Here is a 14079-nt window from a genome sequence, read left to right as displayed (position 1 = left end):
CGCATCGGAAACCTGGACATTAACTCTGCGAAATGAACGAGCCCTGAACATCTTTGAAAGAAAAATTCTCCGCCGTATATATGGACCGATCAGGGATGGCACCAATTGGAGGAGAAGATATAATGCTGAGCTCTACGGGCTGTAAGAAGATTGCAGCGCAGTTCAATCAATTACGATTGGGAGACTGCGATGGCTAGGTCATGTGCACCGTATGAATGACAATGAACCGGCAAAGAGAGTGATGTCCAGCAATCCAATAGGACGTAGAAGAAAAGGGAGGCCAAAGATTCGCTGAGATGACTGCCGTATTCTGGGGGTACCAAATTGGAAAGTGGCCACACTGGATAGGGACAGGTGGAGGGAGCTGTTGGAGGAGGCCAGGACCCACACCGGGTTGTCGCGCCCCTGATAATGATGATGATAAGTGTGTGTTCCAACCTTTTATACACCAATATTTGACTGTAAATGCATAAACCAAGAGCACGTTGATACACCCCTGTTACAGGCGGGCTTCTCCCGGTGTAAAATAATCATTTAGTAGCTCAAGTCGAAACGTAACCCTGACCTCTAGAAACGGCTTCATAAAACATCTAATCTGATTCCTTGCTCAACCACGTAAGTATTTTTTATTTATAAGTAAGGGCCTTCGTCCGGTGTGTGAAAATCACATATTGGGCGGAGGTGTAATTAAGATAAATTTAATTTGACTCTAAAAGTATAAATGATGATGTATGAAAGAGATAATTTTAAGACTAAATATAAGTATTTAAATATAATAAATTTTGCCGCGCTTGCCGGCAACGTAAAAATCCCTGCGCGCCTGCGCCGAGGTGGTCCTCGTGATTCGTCAAATCAAAATCAGGCGATAAAATTTGGCCAATCACGAGAGTCCTTTTTGTTGGACGGCGTAGGTACGCGAGATTTGAAAAAAGAAAAGAAAAGTTAGTAAGCGTCCCCTTTCCGATAGGATAGGACCTGCGAAACTTATTGTTAAAACAAAATATGTAAACGTTTAAAGAAAATGTAAAATATAAGAAGACCACGTTACGAGCACGAAAGACCGTGTTTTATTTATACTCCAACCGTTTGAATTTCTTTTTTTTTTGTGAATCCGGGGTTCGATGGACACTAATGAGCTAGCCGCTGGAACCCCGGGGATCTCAATGGCGCCTTGGCAACGTGAAGCTCGAAGAATCGCATGGATTCTTCCGAACCCGCGAAATAAAATTTACGCCCGCGAACGCTAAATAAAAGTTTATGATCCAGGAGCCGGAACAACCAAGAAATGGTTAACTAAAAAGTGGACTCCGACGTAACCCTTATCGAAGAAGAAGTGCTGTCTCCAACATCAAACCGGGAGAGCCCTCTGGTGTTCGAAGACAGTCCACATACGGAGCTGACCGCGCCTAGCGTCGTGCTGGAGACCGTAGCTCCAGCGCGTCTCCAGTACGACGAATGGCTGCACAAATCCCACCTATGGAGACCAGACACATCATCGACGGTATCCAACGAGGAGGGCTCGTAGAGGCCACGGCCCACTCGCGACGAAAAACGGCGAGCAAAATGCCAATTTTCCTAGGGTATCACTAACATGTCGTGTACCCTAGTCGACCACGGGATGTTCGGTGAGGAGAGAAAAAGGAAACGCGAGGCCAGGGAGCCTCACAAGAGGACTGAAAAGGCGCGCAAGCTGAGAGGAATCGAAGCTGTGCGGGCGCAGGCTCGACCACGAGGAGATGAAGCAGGACCAGTCGCCAACCCTCGAGTCAAGGGTGAACGCCGAGTTGCTGTTAGAAGTGAAATGTGTAGATTATACGAATAAAACATCCGGAAATTCTTCTAATTACGGATATAAAGTTAATTAAGGACAAACTTTCTGAGCCTTGTAATCTTAAGTTCATTAGTACGAAAAATGTACATTCTAGTTTTAAAAATAACGCTTCGCAAAGTGACGCCAATTCTTTCCGTTCAAATAAAGTAAATATGAATGAATTCGAAAACATTAACATTGAAAATCGCAAACAATTTTATAAACGGGAAAGAGGATATTCTACAGTAGCGCTAAACCTGTTTCAAAGTTACGCCGTGTTAATAATTTGAATCCAAAGAGAAACGAAGAAAATAGTATACGACCGTCACTATTATTTCTTTACAAATTACCAATCGTAAATTTAACACAGCGAAAACGGAACGGGAATAATACGGCATCACTCGACGAAGTGTATATGATAGTTGATAAGTGAAATTTTAATAATACGTTAAAATTAGGTACAAGAGGATGAAAGTAGAGATTGTATGCTTGTGATAAAAAAAAAATGAGTCAATAAGCCGTAAATTTCTCAACGGGGTTTCAATAATGAAAAAAAAATAAAAATAATAATAATAATAAAACGTGAGAGGCACCGCAAATCGGCGCGGCGCGCCTTTGGAATAGGATGTCGGGCGCGTAAAACGAAACAACAATTTTTTTTAAATAAAATGGGTTTCACTAAAAATAAAGTTAATTACACAGTTTTAAGTGTACTGATTCAGAAATAAATATAATGAGAGGGTGGAATATTTCAATTTTTAATATCAATGTGATTTATACAGACAATACAATGTTGCAAAATAATTATGGGTATTATTAGGGTAAAATACTAAATGTGATAGTAAGTACCATAAGTACAATGGGAAGATTTTATATAAAATTAGTAGCTATTTAATGTATGGGGTAGGAGTAATTAATAAAGTAAACTCGAATAAATTTAAAGTACAGGAAGTCTAATGAACGAATAAATTACTAAAGAAAGAGAAAGAATAAATACAGATGAAGACAATTTGGAAGCACAAAGGGAGCCACCTCTCGAAGTAAGCGCATCCAAAGGCAGCGTAGCCGAAAATTCATGATACCAAAGCTTGATGGTGTGGAGAGTGCGCACTCTCCTTTCTCGCGCAGGTTCATGGAGAGACTAGGGACGTGACGCCTGAAAGATATCGTGAAACAACAAGAGGTGCCTCCGAAGTGTAACCATCTATAAAAAAAAAAGAAAGGGAAAAGGATACTTATTGTGAAAATCCATCCTAGTACCTGTGGGAAAGCCGTGCCGCCGTCAACGAGCCTGGCCGTTGTACCGCTATACGATGCCTTGCCCGCAGTAATAGGAACAGATGGAGACACAGTACCTGTCCATCTATGAGGTGATACTCCAGAGACCAGCAGATCAGTGGAAAACTTTCCACAGGAAGATATCCGCTGCTCGGAACGAGCCTGGCTCAATAGTAACGCCACTACCACGCCCTGGTTGCAAAGGCAGACGACGCCAAACGAGGTACGCTCCTATTGCACCAGAAGAAGAAAAACGTAACACGAAATAATAATTCCGAACGAGGGCCAAACGTCTACAAATGTAGCCTCTCGGAATACAAAAAAACTGGACAGCCCAAGAGTCAAAGACTGCAGCTCCACGACCCCTCCGCTGACTAGTATAAAAGAACGAGAAGAATAACAAAAACATTACGAAAACAAAATAAACGCACGACATTACAGGAGAAAAATAAAATAATAATAAATTATGACAAATGATAATAAGAAAGGAAAATAAATCAAACTCTGACTTATTCAGGAGCATTGCTTTGAGCAGGAAAATAGTAATTAAAATAAATATAGAAACAATACGTAAAGTTAGTTGTATAGAGTTTTATGTTAGAATAGTTAGATTATAGTTGAATTTTTTTATAAACTGTTATCATGCTATGTACTTAACGGATGAACAAGGAATTGGATGGGTGGCCGATGAGATCAGGGGCTCTATGTTAGAACTTGCGAGTGCAAGCTTCCCGGTCGAGATGACGTCATATGACATCATTATGACGTACTACCGGAGTGATAATAGCATTCGAGAAAATAGCGAGTGGTCAGACAGCGGCGCTATTCATTGTCACCATACACATAGGTGTATCATAATAAAATTTTCTATGGTTATTCTGTGCGCGGTCGGCATGCCTCGAGCGTGACGTCACAATTACGTCATCTCGTCTGGTGCCACACGAGACGAGAGTTAGGAAATCGCGGTGCAGGGCGTACCTTTCGACTTTAATCCAGATGGGGCGAATTGATACACCCCTGTTACAGGCGGGCTTCTCCCGGTGTAAAATAATCATTTAGTAGCTCAAGTCGAAACGTAACCCTGACCTCTAGAAACGGCTTCATAAAACATCTAATCTGATTCCTTGCTCAACCACGTAAGTATTTTTTATTTATAAGTAAGGGCCTTCGTCCGGTGTGTGAAAATCACATATTGGGCGGAGGTGTAATTAAGATAAATTTAATTTGACTCTAAAAGTATAAATGATGATGTATGAAAGAGATAATTTTAAGACTAAATATAAGTATTTAAATATAATAAATTTTGCCGCGCTTGCCGGCAACGTAAAAATCCCTGCGCGCCTGCGCCGAGGTGGTCCTCGTGATTCGTCAAATCAAAATCAGGCGATAAAATTTGGCCAATCACGAGAGTCCTTTTTGTTGGACGGCGTAGGTACGCGAGATTTGAAAAAAGAAAAGAAAAGTTAGTAAGCGTCCCCTTTCCGATAGGATAGGACCTGCGAAACTTATTGTTAAAACAAAATATGTAAACGTTTAAAGAAAATGTAAAATATAAGAAGACCACGTTACGAGCACGAAAGACCGTGTTTTATTTATACTCCAACCGTTTGAATTTCTTTTTTTTTGTGAATCCGGGGTTCGATGGACACTAATGAGCTAGCCGCTGGAACCCCGGGGATCTCAACGTCTTGTCTGTATTCGACGTATGACGTTTTTTTGACATGTGTTTAAGTTTATCCTGTATTCTTCCACGCTCGAGATCGGTTACCTGCTTCTCCACATCGGTTAGGTATTTCAATTCACATTATTTCTGAGTTCCTGTTACTGTCTCATGGCTCTTCACCGTGGGTCTGAGGTAAGAAAAGGAAAAATAAGGTTATACAGAGGTTTCGGTAGCTTGTAGCATGTTTCAGTCTGCACCATACGTATATTATCTATGGTCTGCACTGCGAAATATTTTATTTTTGTATCAATGCAGCTGATGAAGAGGGTACTAAATTTGCTCGCTACTGTAAGAAAAAAATAAAAATAGCATAATAGGTATAGACAAAGGAGACTTAAAGAGCTTTATTGCTCGTGGCCTCGGAAATTCGACGGGGATACCAAATTGTATAATGTCAGTTTTTTTTTAATTACGAGCAACACTATTATAATAGTAATATGTAATATGTATTGTCTATGATGGCCATTCAGGACACTGGGTGGTCCATGAAATATTTACCATTTAAATACAAAATGAATATTATAAAGCGTGAACCAGAGGCAGAGCCGACTGATTCAGATAAGCGGCCATGGTTTGATGTGCCAATTTTTAATCTGACAAACAATGTGGAAGCAGATATCTGTGTCAAGCAAGAAAATGACGATGTCATTAATGGCAGATTTGAGGTTAGTTTAGAAGAAAAAAAAATGATCTAGATGTTAACTCATATTTTTAATTGTTTTATAACGTTATGTGGTAAATAGTTCCGGAATTCAGACGCCAGTGACAGCTGGTGTCAGAGCTGTATAATGCATGGATTTCATGCAAATACAGTTTGAGATTCAATAGTAGGGGAAAGGGTTGTACCCTGGGACGGTTTTAGATTGGAATATTTACTGTATAAATTAAACCACTATAATAGCGGCGACAGTAGAAATTGCACATTATGTTCGCAACTACCTAGGTATGTATATAGTTTTCTATTTGTTCACCAAGCCGTTTTAGTTTCAGTTTTTCTTTGTAGCGTCAATTCTCTATTTACTTTTGTGTTACTACCTTCAACTTAAAATTTAGTTTTTCATTCCGTTCCGAAACGTATAAAAACAAGGTCAGCATAATAAATATCTATATTGTCTTATTTACTGTCGCAGCATTGCTTAAGTAAGTAATCTAGGCATGGGCCCCCCACATCCTGAAGCGGGCCCCCTTACCTATCGCTAAGGGTAAAGGCAGTGTGACGCGCTGCAGTATCGCTTACCATGGTGTACGCGGTAAAATTAAGGTGTATTTTTAGCGATTTTTTTGTATTTTTAATATGTACATCCATTTGAATTATGGAGTTGTCGAGTATCGGCATACAGTTCAAAATTGCATTGTACCTACAATCAAATATTTTAATTCCTAATATTTATTGAACTAAAACAGCCCCGCGGGCGACTTTTTTTACTATTAGAGCAAATTTGTGGTCTGTGTTTATCTCACTTATCGGTCGACTCGTCACGCCGGGCCCTTCCTGAGCCCCTTCCTGAGGCTGTCAGCCCCCGTGGGGGCCATGAATCTAGGTATCCAATAATTTACTTTGTCAAAGGTATCCATGGTTGTACCTTGAGACGCTATTCAGGTTTTACTTTGGGACATGTCCCAATATAGGTACTGTAAAATTCCTAAGAAAGCAAAGGATCGTATATTCCCCAATATTGACATCATCGTTTGTCGCAGTCACATTGAAAGTGTTGCAACAACAATACATTCATTACATATCGTATTCCCACATGACCTTATTTTAAAATAACATAGCTGCAATAAAAACGTAACATATTATGTAGGTTCTTTTTTTTCCGACCATGTCCGATCCTAAAAGGATCATATGGGCCTCCACAGAGTAGAGGTTTGTATTAACAGATTTTGTTTTTTTTACGAGAAATGGATGTCAGCCACTTGCTCAACCTATTAGGTCCATATCCTGAATCACACACAATTTGAAAAACAATATGTGTACTTGCCAGACCCAGGATTCGAAGCTGGGACCCACGGCATGATAGTCCAACGCTACCTAGGTACTGACCTAATAAAAAAACATTTATTACTCAAGTTCTGGTTCATTTTCACATCATAAAAAACTACAATATTCATACACAACACTATGTCTCAAGGTAAAACCATTATTGTGCCAAGGTACATCCTGTGGTTGTACCTTGGGACAATAATAACCAACTGATTCAACGGTGAGTAGTGATGTACGCATTGATGATAGCATATTATGATTGTAAGCTAAAAGCTACATATAGTTAACACCTATACAGGGCTAAAAGGATTCCTTATGCGAACAAAAAAATGGCTTTACAATAATTGAGGCGTCTAATTCCAAAAAGCGATAAGTCCACATTTGGTCAAAATCGAGAAAAAAATATGCACGTATTCTTTGTATTATTTTACACAATATGTATTGATCTATAAATTCCAAAACGCGACATAACCTTAAGAAAAAAAATATTTTAAGTCTTGGTTTATTACAAAAAGTTTATTTCATATTATTTAAAGCTTGGTTGATTTCGCGCGTGTAAGTCAACTAATAAGGGAATGTTCAATATTGAAAAGTGCGTCTCCCGTGCTGTAGCATCTGGTAAACTCAGGACAGTGCCACGGAAATATGTGCCTTATGCGGATTAAATTTAAAAGTGAGGTACAATAAGCGCTACGTCCAATTTTATTTTGCCCATATTTATTACATTTAAGAGTTTATCGGCTGAAACAAATTGCCATTTGGTTATAATTTCGACCTAGAATACAACGGAAAAAATAATAATAAAACGTTAAAACAAATAATTGAAGCTTGAAACATAAAAACGTTGTTTCCCGAAAATATTGAATTGTTGCTTTTTGTAATTAGACGCCTAAATTAAAAAATGTCCCAAGGTACAACCCTTTCCCCTACGTCATCTCAATTAGGTACTTTTTAATTAAATACTAATAAACACTTAATTGACTTTAGTCTTAGCTTCTCACAACATTGATTTATATGCTATGTATATTTATTGATCTTCAGGAAAAACCATTACACACTACTAAGATAAAGAGTGAACCCATTTGCCAGCAAGATAAATCCATGGTTAAATTGAATAAAGATGACATACGTCCATTTATACCTCATAATCCTGTGGCAAAATATACGTATACTCGACGCCGACCATTAAACCAGGTAAGTACCTACTTAGGTTATTAATACATTCTACCTTTATACGATTTAATATAAAAACTTTGTACACAAACTGTAGTTTCCCTATATAATTCGGATTATTAAATTTAAGAGCGTACTTCAGTGAAACGGCAAATAATTTTCAACAGTAGGTGCGACGAAATTTGGCACTTGTCGCCAATCGGAGACTGATAGTCGAGGTGTGCGCACGTGGATTTGTTTTGTCATGGCGTCGGATGAATATATTCTTAAATCGTGCTAGGATGACTAAAAAACTTTACGTATGTAATTGAAAAAGAAAACATGTCAATGAATATACTATTATTATTAGTAATAAAACAATAAATATAACGTTAAATGGACGCATGCTGAATTTTCATGACAAATTATATTTCGTTCGGCACGCGTCATTTGCACAATCCGCGCATAGCCTAGCCACGATCTCTTTAGACCATGCCTCAACTGAAGTATAGCCTTAAGAGCATTAATAATATTATTACCCACGATGGCCGCGCGCCTTTAGCGTCGGCTTATACATGGGTCACAGGTTCGAAGCCTGAATCTGACCAGTATACTGCGAGTCAGATATGGACCTAATAGGTTGAGCAAGTGGCTGACATTCTGACAAAGCCTGTTAATACAAACCTCCAATATACCATCCCATGTACCTATATCTCATTTTGTTCCGATGCGCGTTAGTGGAATTTTGTATCAAATTCAATAGGGGCGGTATGAGCGTGTGGGAGCGTTTGTACAAAAGCCTACTCTGCCCTGCTAAGTACTAAGACATTTTTTTTAGTTTTAGTGAAATGAGAACCCAAGTTTTAAACTACCCTCTCTCTTATTTATAACTTACCCTAACTTGCCTAAATAGACTCTGTCTATTATGTGAAAACAATCCAATACATAATTTACATAATATAAGAGAAAAGGGTAGTTTAAAAAATGGGTTCCCGTTTCACTGAAACTAAAAATACTGTACGTTTACTTAGCAAGGCAGTGCTGTGATGTGCTGCTTTCTGTATGGAGCATAATATGGTTTCCAAAAGCTAAATAGTTGGGCGAAATAATTGCTTCTGCCTTGCTTTCTGGTCATTGATATACTACTAGATGAAGAGTTTCCATACAAGTGTCACTTAAAAAATGTACCACAAAAGAAGATTTTACGAATATCGTCTTATAATATTTCCTTGTAGGTATAATGCGTTAAGACCGTTAACATGGATTCCCGAATTTCACCCGTATTGCCCTGGCTGTAAAACTAAATTTGAAGTTCTTGGAATAGTGACCCTAAGGGTGCATGCAACCCAAAGCTTGCAAGCTACCAAAAATTCATGTCTGAGCGGACAGAGCAAGTCGTCATGCGCTGACTATTAGTTAGAGTAAGATGCAAGCTAGATCGGGCTTACTCATAATTATTGCCAGGTCGTTTTCGAGACAAATATTAAGTGAGCTTATATCGAGTTAAGTCCGCTGATATTAAAACAGTAAGTTTTAACACTGGCCGAGTCGCTGAAAATCGGGCGTCATTTTAAGAAGCATATGATTCATCCAGTAATATATCAATGTTTCTGGTACATAAGGTTTTGTGTAAGACGCAACACGGAGCCGGTGGGTGTAAATCCAGTGCTTTACGAATCGGTCAGTGGACAAAGAACTTGGATTAGTGTGTAGTTGATTAGTCGTCATGTTTTTTCGTCATGTTGTATCGTCATTTCTTTTACAGAAATCTGAAGATGTTTGCTCAACAAGTAAGACTTATTTCAAACAGGAAAATTGCAAGAAGGAGTGTGTTGATGGTACCACATTGCTATGTCCAAAAGAAGAGGATGTCGATTCCGTCGACGAAAGTTCTCATAGTTCACTCAAAGCTGATAGTCAGGTATGGAATCAATCCTATTTTCTTCACTCTATGATTATTGCTACAGGGTAATTCTTTTCATCTTGTGCTGCACATAATCATTTCTTTAATTCACTCAGTTATAATTACTATCAGTCAATTTCATCCTACCTAATTAGGTGGAGTGCCAGTGGCTATACTGGTATAGCCAAGGCCTGAACAGAAACGAACCATAAATGCGAGTGAGAAAGCATTCGGCACCTTTATAATTCTCATGCGTTAGAGCAACGATTTCCAAACTGGGAGGCGCGGAGTGTTGCAAAGGGAGGCGCAATAAATGTCACACAAATAATGTAGCCACAGGTTTGCAGTTTGCAAATGCTTATTTTATAAAACAGCCGCAAGATATAAACTACATAAAACAGTACTATAAAAGGTTTTTTGCAAACCTGTCTGAAAATATGGAGAATAATTTTATAATACCTCATTTTTATAGTATATTGTGAAGCGCTACTCCCACGATGGCTGCGCAGCTTATAAGCGTCGGACTATAGCGTCGTGGGTCCCAGGTTCGAATCCTGGGTCTGGCAAGTAGGTACATATATTGTTTTTCAATTTGTGTATGACTCAGAGTATGGAGCTAATAGGTTGAGCAAGTGGCTGACATCCATTTCTCGTAAAAACAAAATCTGTTAATACAACCCTCCACTCTGTGGAGGCCCATATCAAATCAAATTTATTTATTTTACATATAATGAACATAACAAATTATAAATTCAAAGCGTTCACGACATGACATAAAATAAGTGTTAATAATTTAAAAAAATAAAAATACAGAGAATAAGTAATAAAATAAGAAAATAAATAAAATAAGTAACAAAATAAAAAAATAAAAGTAGATGGAAGCACACAGAGTGAACTTTGATAGACCCTATCTTAAAAACTTATAAAACTACGTCCACCTAAATTCACCTTCACGTAAGTGGAATATATCAACATCCGAAGCGATTTCATTAAACATGGTTACTGCCCTCCCAATTGGCATTACTAATGGCAGGTTAGTTCTGCACCGTGGGAGAACAAACAACGGATGCCCTCGATTCCTAAGGTAATTATCAGAGACACACAAGCCAACACCACCAAGAATGGCAGAGTTCACATTTACGCCGCGTATAAGTCTGAAAAAATATGTAGCTAAATAAAGATCCCTTCTAAATTTTAAGCTACAAAGCATCTCAAAGAGAAAATCAGTCGGATAGAGCCACGGATAATATCCATACAGCCGAAAGTAAAGGAGTCTTAAAAATTTCTTTTGGACTCTCCACCATAAAGCCGTACTTCAACTGATGCGGAGCCCAAACGATAGTCATACTCTCAAGTCTGCTTCTAACTAAGGAGTTATAGAGAATTATTACTACCGTAACATCCGAAAATACCCGGGAAGTACGCAAGACAAAGCCCAACATCTTTAGCGCCTTTTTACAAATGGTATCTATATGACCACTAAACGTCAGTTTACCGTCAAACGTAATTCCAAGATCTCTTACAGATTTTATTCGCGAGAGAACTCTGCCATGCTTCGAGTACTGGAAAAACAATACTCGTGAGGCTTTAGTAAACGATAAAACATTGCATTTATCAATATTGAAGTCCAGTTTGTTACGTCTGCCCCAATCTAATATATTATCTATATCAAGTTGGAGTTGACGACAATCGTCCAAGGTGACAACTTCCACGAAGAGTTTCAAGTCGTCAGCAAACAACCTATTAGGATCGGACATGGTCGAAAGAAAGAAGAAAGTGAAGCGCGCTAACTATCTCGTGAAAAAATTAAAAAAAGGGTCAAATTTAATCATAATGTTGAAATTTGAGGAAAACTTGTTTAGGAACGATAATTTTGTTGTTAAACTTGTCTATTTGGTTGAAATTTAAAAAAAAAAGAGTGAATAAATCAATGCAAGGACCACTAATGCATTCACTGATTTAAAAAGACGAAGTGAAGGCATTCATAAAATATTAGAGCTTTCGAAATAAAAATTACAAAAAAATAAGTTCGCCATGTTTACAGTTTTAAACAATTTGTGCGCCAGATACATTGAAGCAAACAAAAATCTATTTACTGAGTTCTTGGTTAGTTTGCTAATGCACTTTTTACGTATTTTATTATAGTAAAAAAGGTCGCCTATGGCGCTGCTGTGTTTCAAGGCTTTTAAATATGTGGTTTTGCGTTGCAATTTGATGTGATACCTATAATATGATGATTGATATAGGAGGTGCCTACTTAAATGATAATTTTTGATATATGAAGATATTTAAAAAGGTGTCTGTATTATTTAATGAAATAAAGCGGGGGGGGCGGCAAGATTAGATGTTTTGAAAAGGGAGGCGTAGTAACATAAAGTTTGGAAACCACCGCGTTAGAGTAAGATATAATTTCTATGGCTGAATTTAATATTTTTGAATGGTTTGCTGGTAAATATTAGTTTGAATGACTCCATTCATTCAAAAGCTGTTATTGTGTAAAATATAAAGTTAGAATCAATTAGTTAATTTAGTAGTAAATACGGTTTACTATGTCCTGTTTAAATTCAGCAGCCGTACTGAGAAGCAACATGAAGGTAAAACGTTTCATAATTAAGTTATATAAGGGTAAAGGTATTGACCTGTGACTTCCTTAATAAATTCGTAAGGGTTCGTTGTGTTGTTGAAGGCACTATGGCGAAAAACCTGAGCTTGAGCCTCGCTCACCACAATAGCCCACTGTACTCTGATAGAGTCACGGCTAACCGTGTATACCGTTGTCAGAGTAAGCAAGGACTACTATGCTAAGCTGAGTCAGGGCCAAGCTGGCCCAAAGTCAACTGATGGTTCATGGCCGTGTATCGCCTTATATAGCAAACTAGGCGGCCCCTTCTTCGCCGTCCAGCTGATAACGCCGGTGCGCTTCGGTGGGGGAACGCCAGATAGCGGGGACGCGTGGTGGTGGGGATGTCCGCGTTGACTGTAGGTGACGTCCGATGTGCGAGCGAGAAAGTATTCGGAGACCCCGCGCTATAGTTATTAATAATAAAATTGAGGTTCTATTATGCATTATACATACGGAAAAGAAACACGGCTTCATATAGCTCAACAAAACAAACTCTCTTTATATTATTACTCTGAGGGTATAGCTCGTTGACGTGTTTCCCTATTATGTAATTATATAATTTATTATTTTTTTTCATTCAACAAATCAATTATTTTTTTATAGATTTCTCCCCAACGATGTTTCAAAGGCGTTTGCAATTCCGGTGAAGGTCTTCTGGCTAATAATGACCGTCTTGGTGAACGTCTAAAATATACAACTGAAGGAAGCAATACGATCCAGCATTCGCAAAGAAACTTCAGGCAGAAAGTCGAATTATCAAATTCTCCGAAGGAAGTTCGAATAAAGTTGAATCAAGTAATGCATTTTACACGCAATTATATATGTAATATGTGTGATGAAATATTTGGATCCCCGGGTGTACTTCGAAGTCACAAAAATTCATGCACAAAATCTGACAACTCTAAAACTCACGATATTACTTGTAATAAACGCAACTGTGATGTTTGCTCATATAAATACGCAGAGCTAAATAGCCTAAAAATGGTTTTAATGCCTTATGTTGCAAATACTTCTGGATACCGATATAAATGCGATACATGCTCGTATTCTTGTAGAGTGCCTGAACACCTTGAGACACACAAACTAAAACATACCGATGAAAGACCATATAAATGTGATATATGCTCGTACAAATCCGATCGGCCCGGTCCGTTGAAGCGACATTTAATGATACACACCGGTGAAAAGCCGTATAAATGTGATGATTGCGAATACAGATGCGTGCAGGGTATGCAGCTGAAAATACATCGAAGGAGACATACTGGTGAAAAGCCATATAATTGCGATGTTTGCTCACAAGACTTTAGATATCTGTTTAGTCTCAAAATGCATAAACTTAGAATTCATAAAATTGTGCACGGTGGTTATGACTAAAATAATGTAAAAGACAAAACTTTAAAGAATTATATTACAAGTCATACATTGTGAATAAGAATTTCAATACAAACCACTTTTTAAAATACTAACTTCACACTAATGAAAGCTTAGATCAACCGAATATTGAGTTTCGAGAAAATGCGTTTGCCGCGGATACTGGGAAGAAACTTAAGAGTAATTATGGGATAAATTGGTGGACCACGCAGTCTCTGATAAGATCGAACGTGGA

General features: G+C 38.2%; 1 protein-coding gene and 1 long non-coding RNA gene across 3 annotated transcripts in view; one reads left to right on the top strand and one right to left on the bottom strand.

Moving 5' to 3' along the window:
* Positions 1 to 14079, bottom strand: part of LOC147076407 (uncharacterized) — a 493316-nt gene that overhangs the window by 278288 nt on the left and 200949 nt on the right. The window lies entirely within an intron of this gene.
* LOC147076420 (uncharacterized) lies at positions 5267 to 13900 on the top strand. Its single transcript, XR_015069298.1, has 4 exons — positions 5267 to 5476; positions 7837 to 7989; positions 9713 to 9868; positions 13077 to 13900. It is a non-coding gene; the product is annotated as an uncharacterized LOC147076420 (long non-coding RNA).

The sequence above is a fragment of the Rhyacophila brunnea genome, unplaced genomic scaffold (genome assembly GCF_057557595.1).
Source record: "Rhyacophila brunnea isolate RB1 unplaced genomic scaffold, BYU_Rbru_1.0 scaffold_13, whole genome shotgun sequence".
Taxonomy (NCBI): domain Eukaryota; kingdom Metazoa; phylum Arthropoda; class Insecta; order Trichoptera; family Rhyacophilidae; genus Rhyacophila; species Rhyacophila brunnea.
This window is presented reverse-complemented; position numbering and strand designations above follow the sequence as displayed.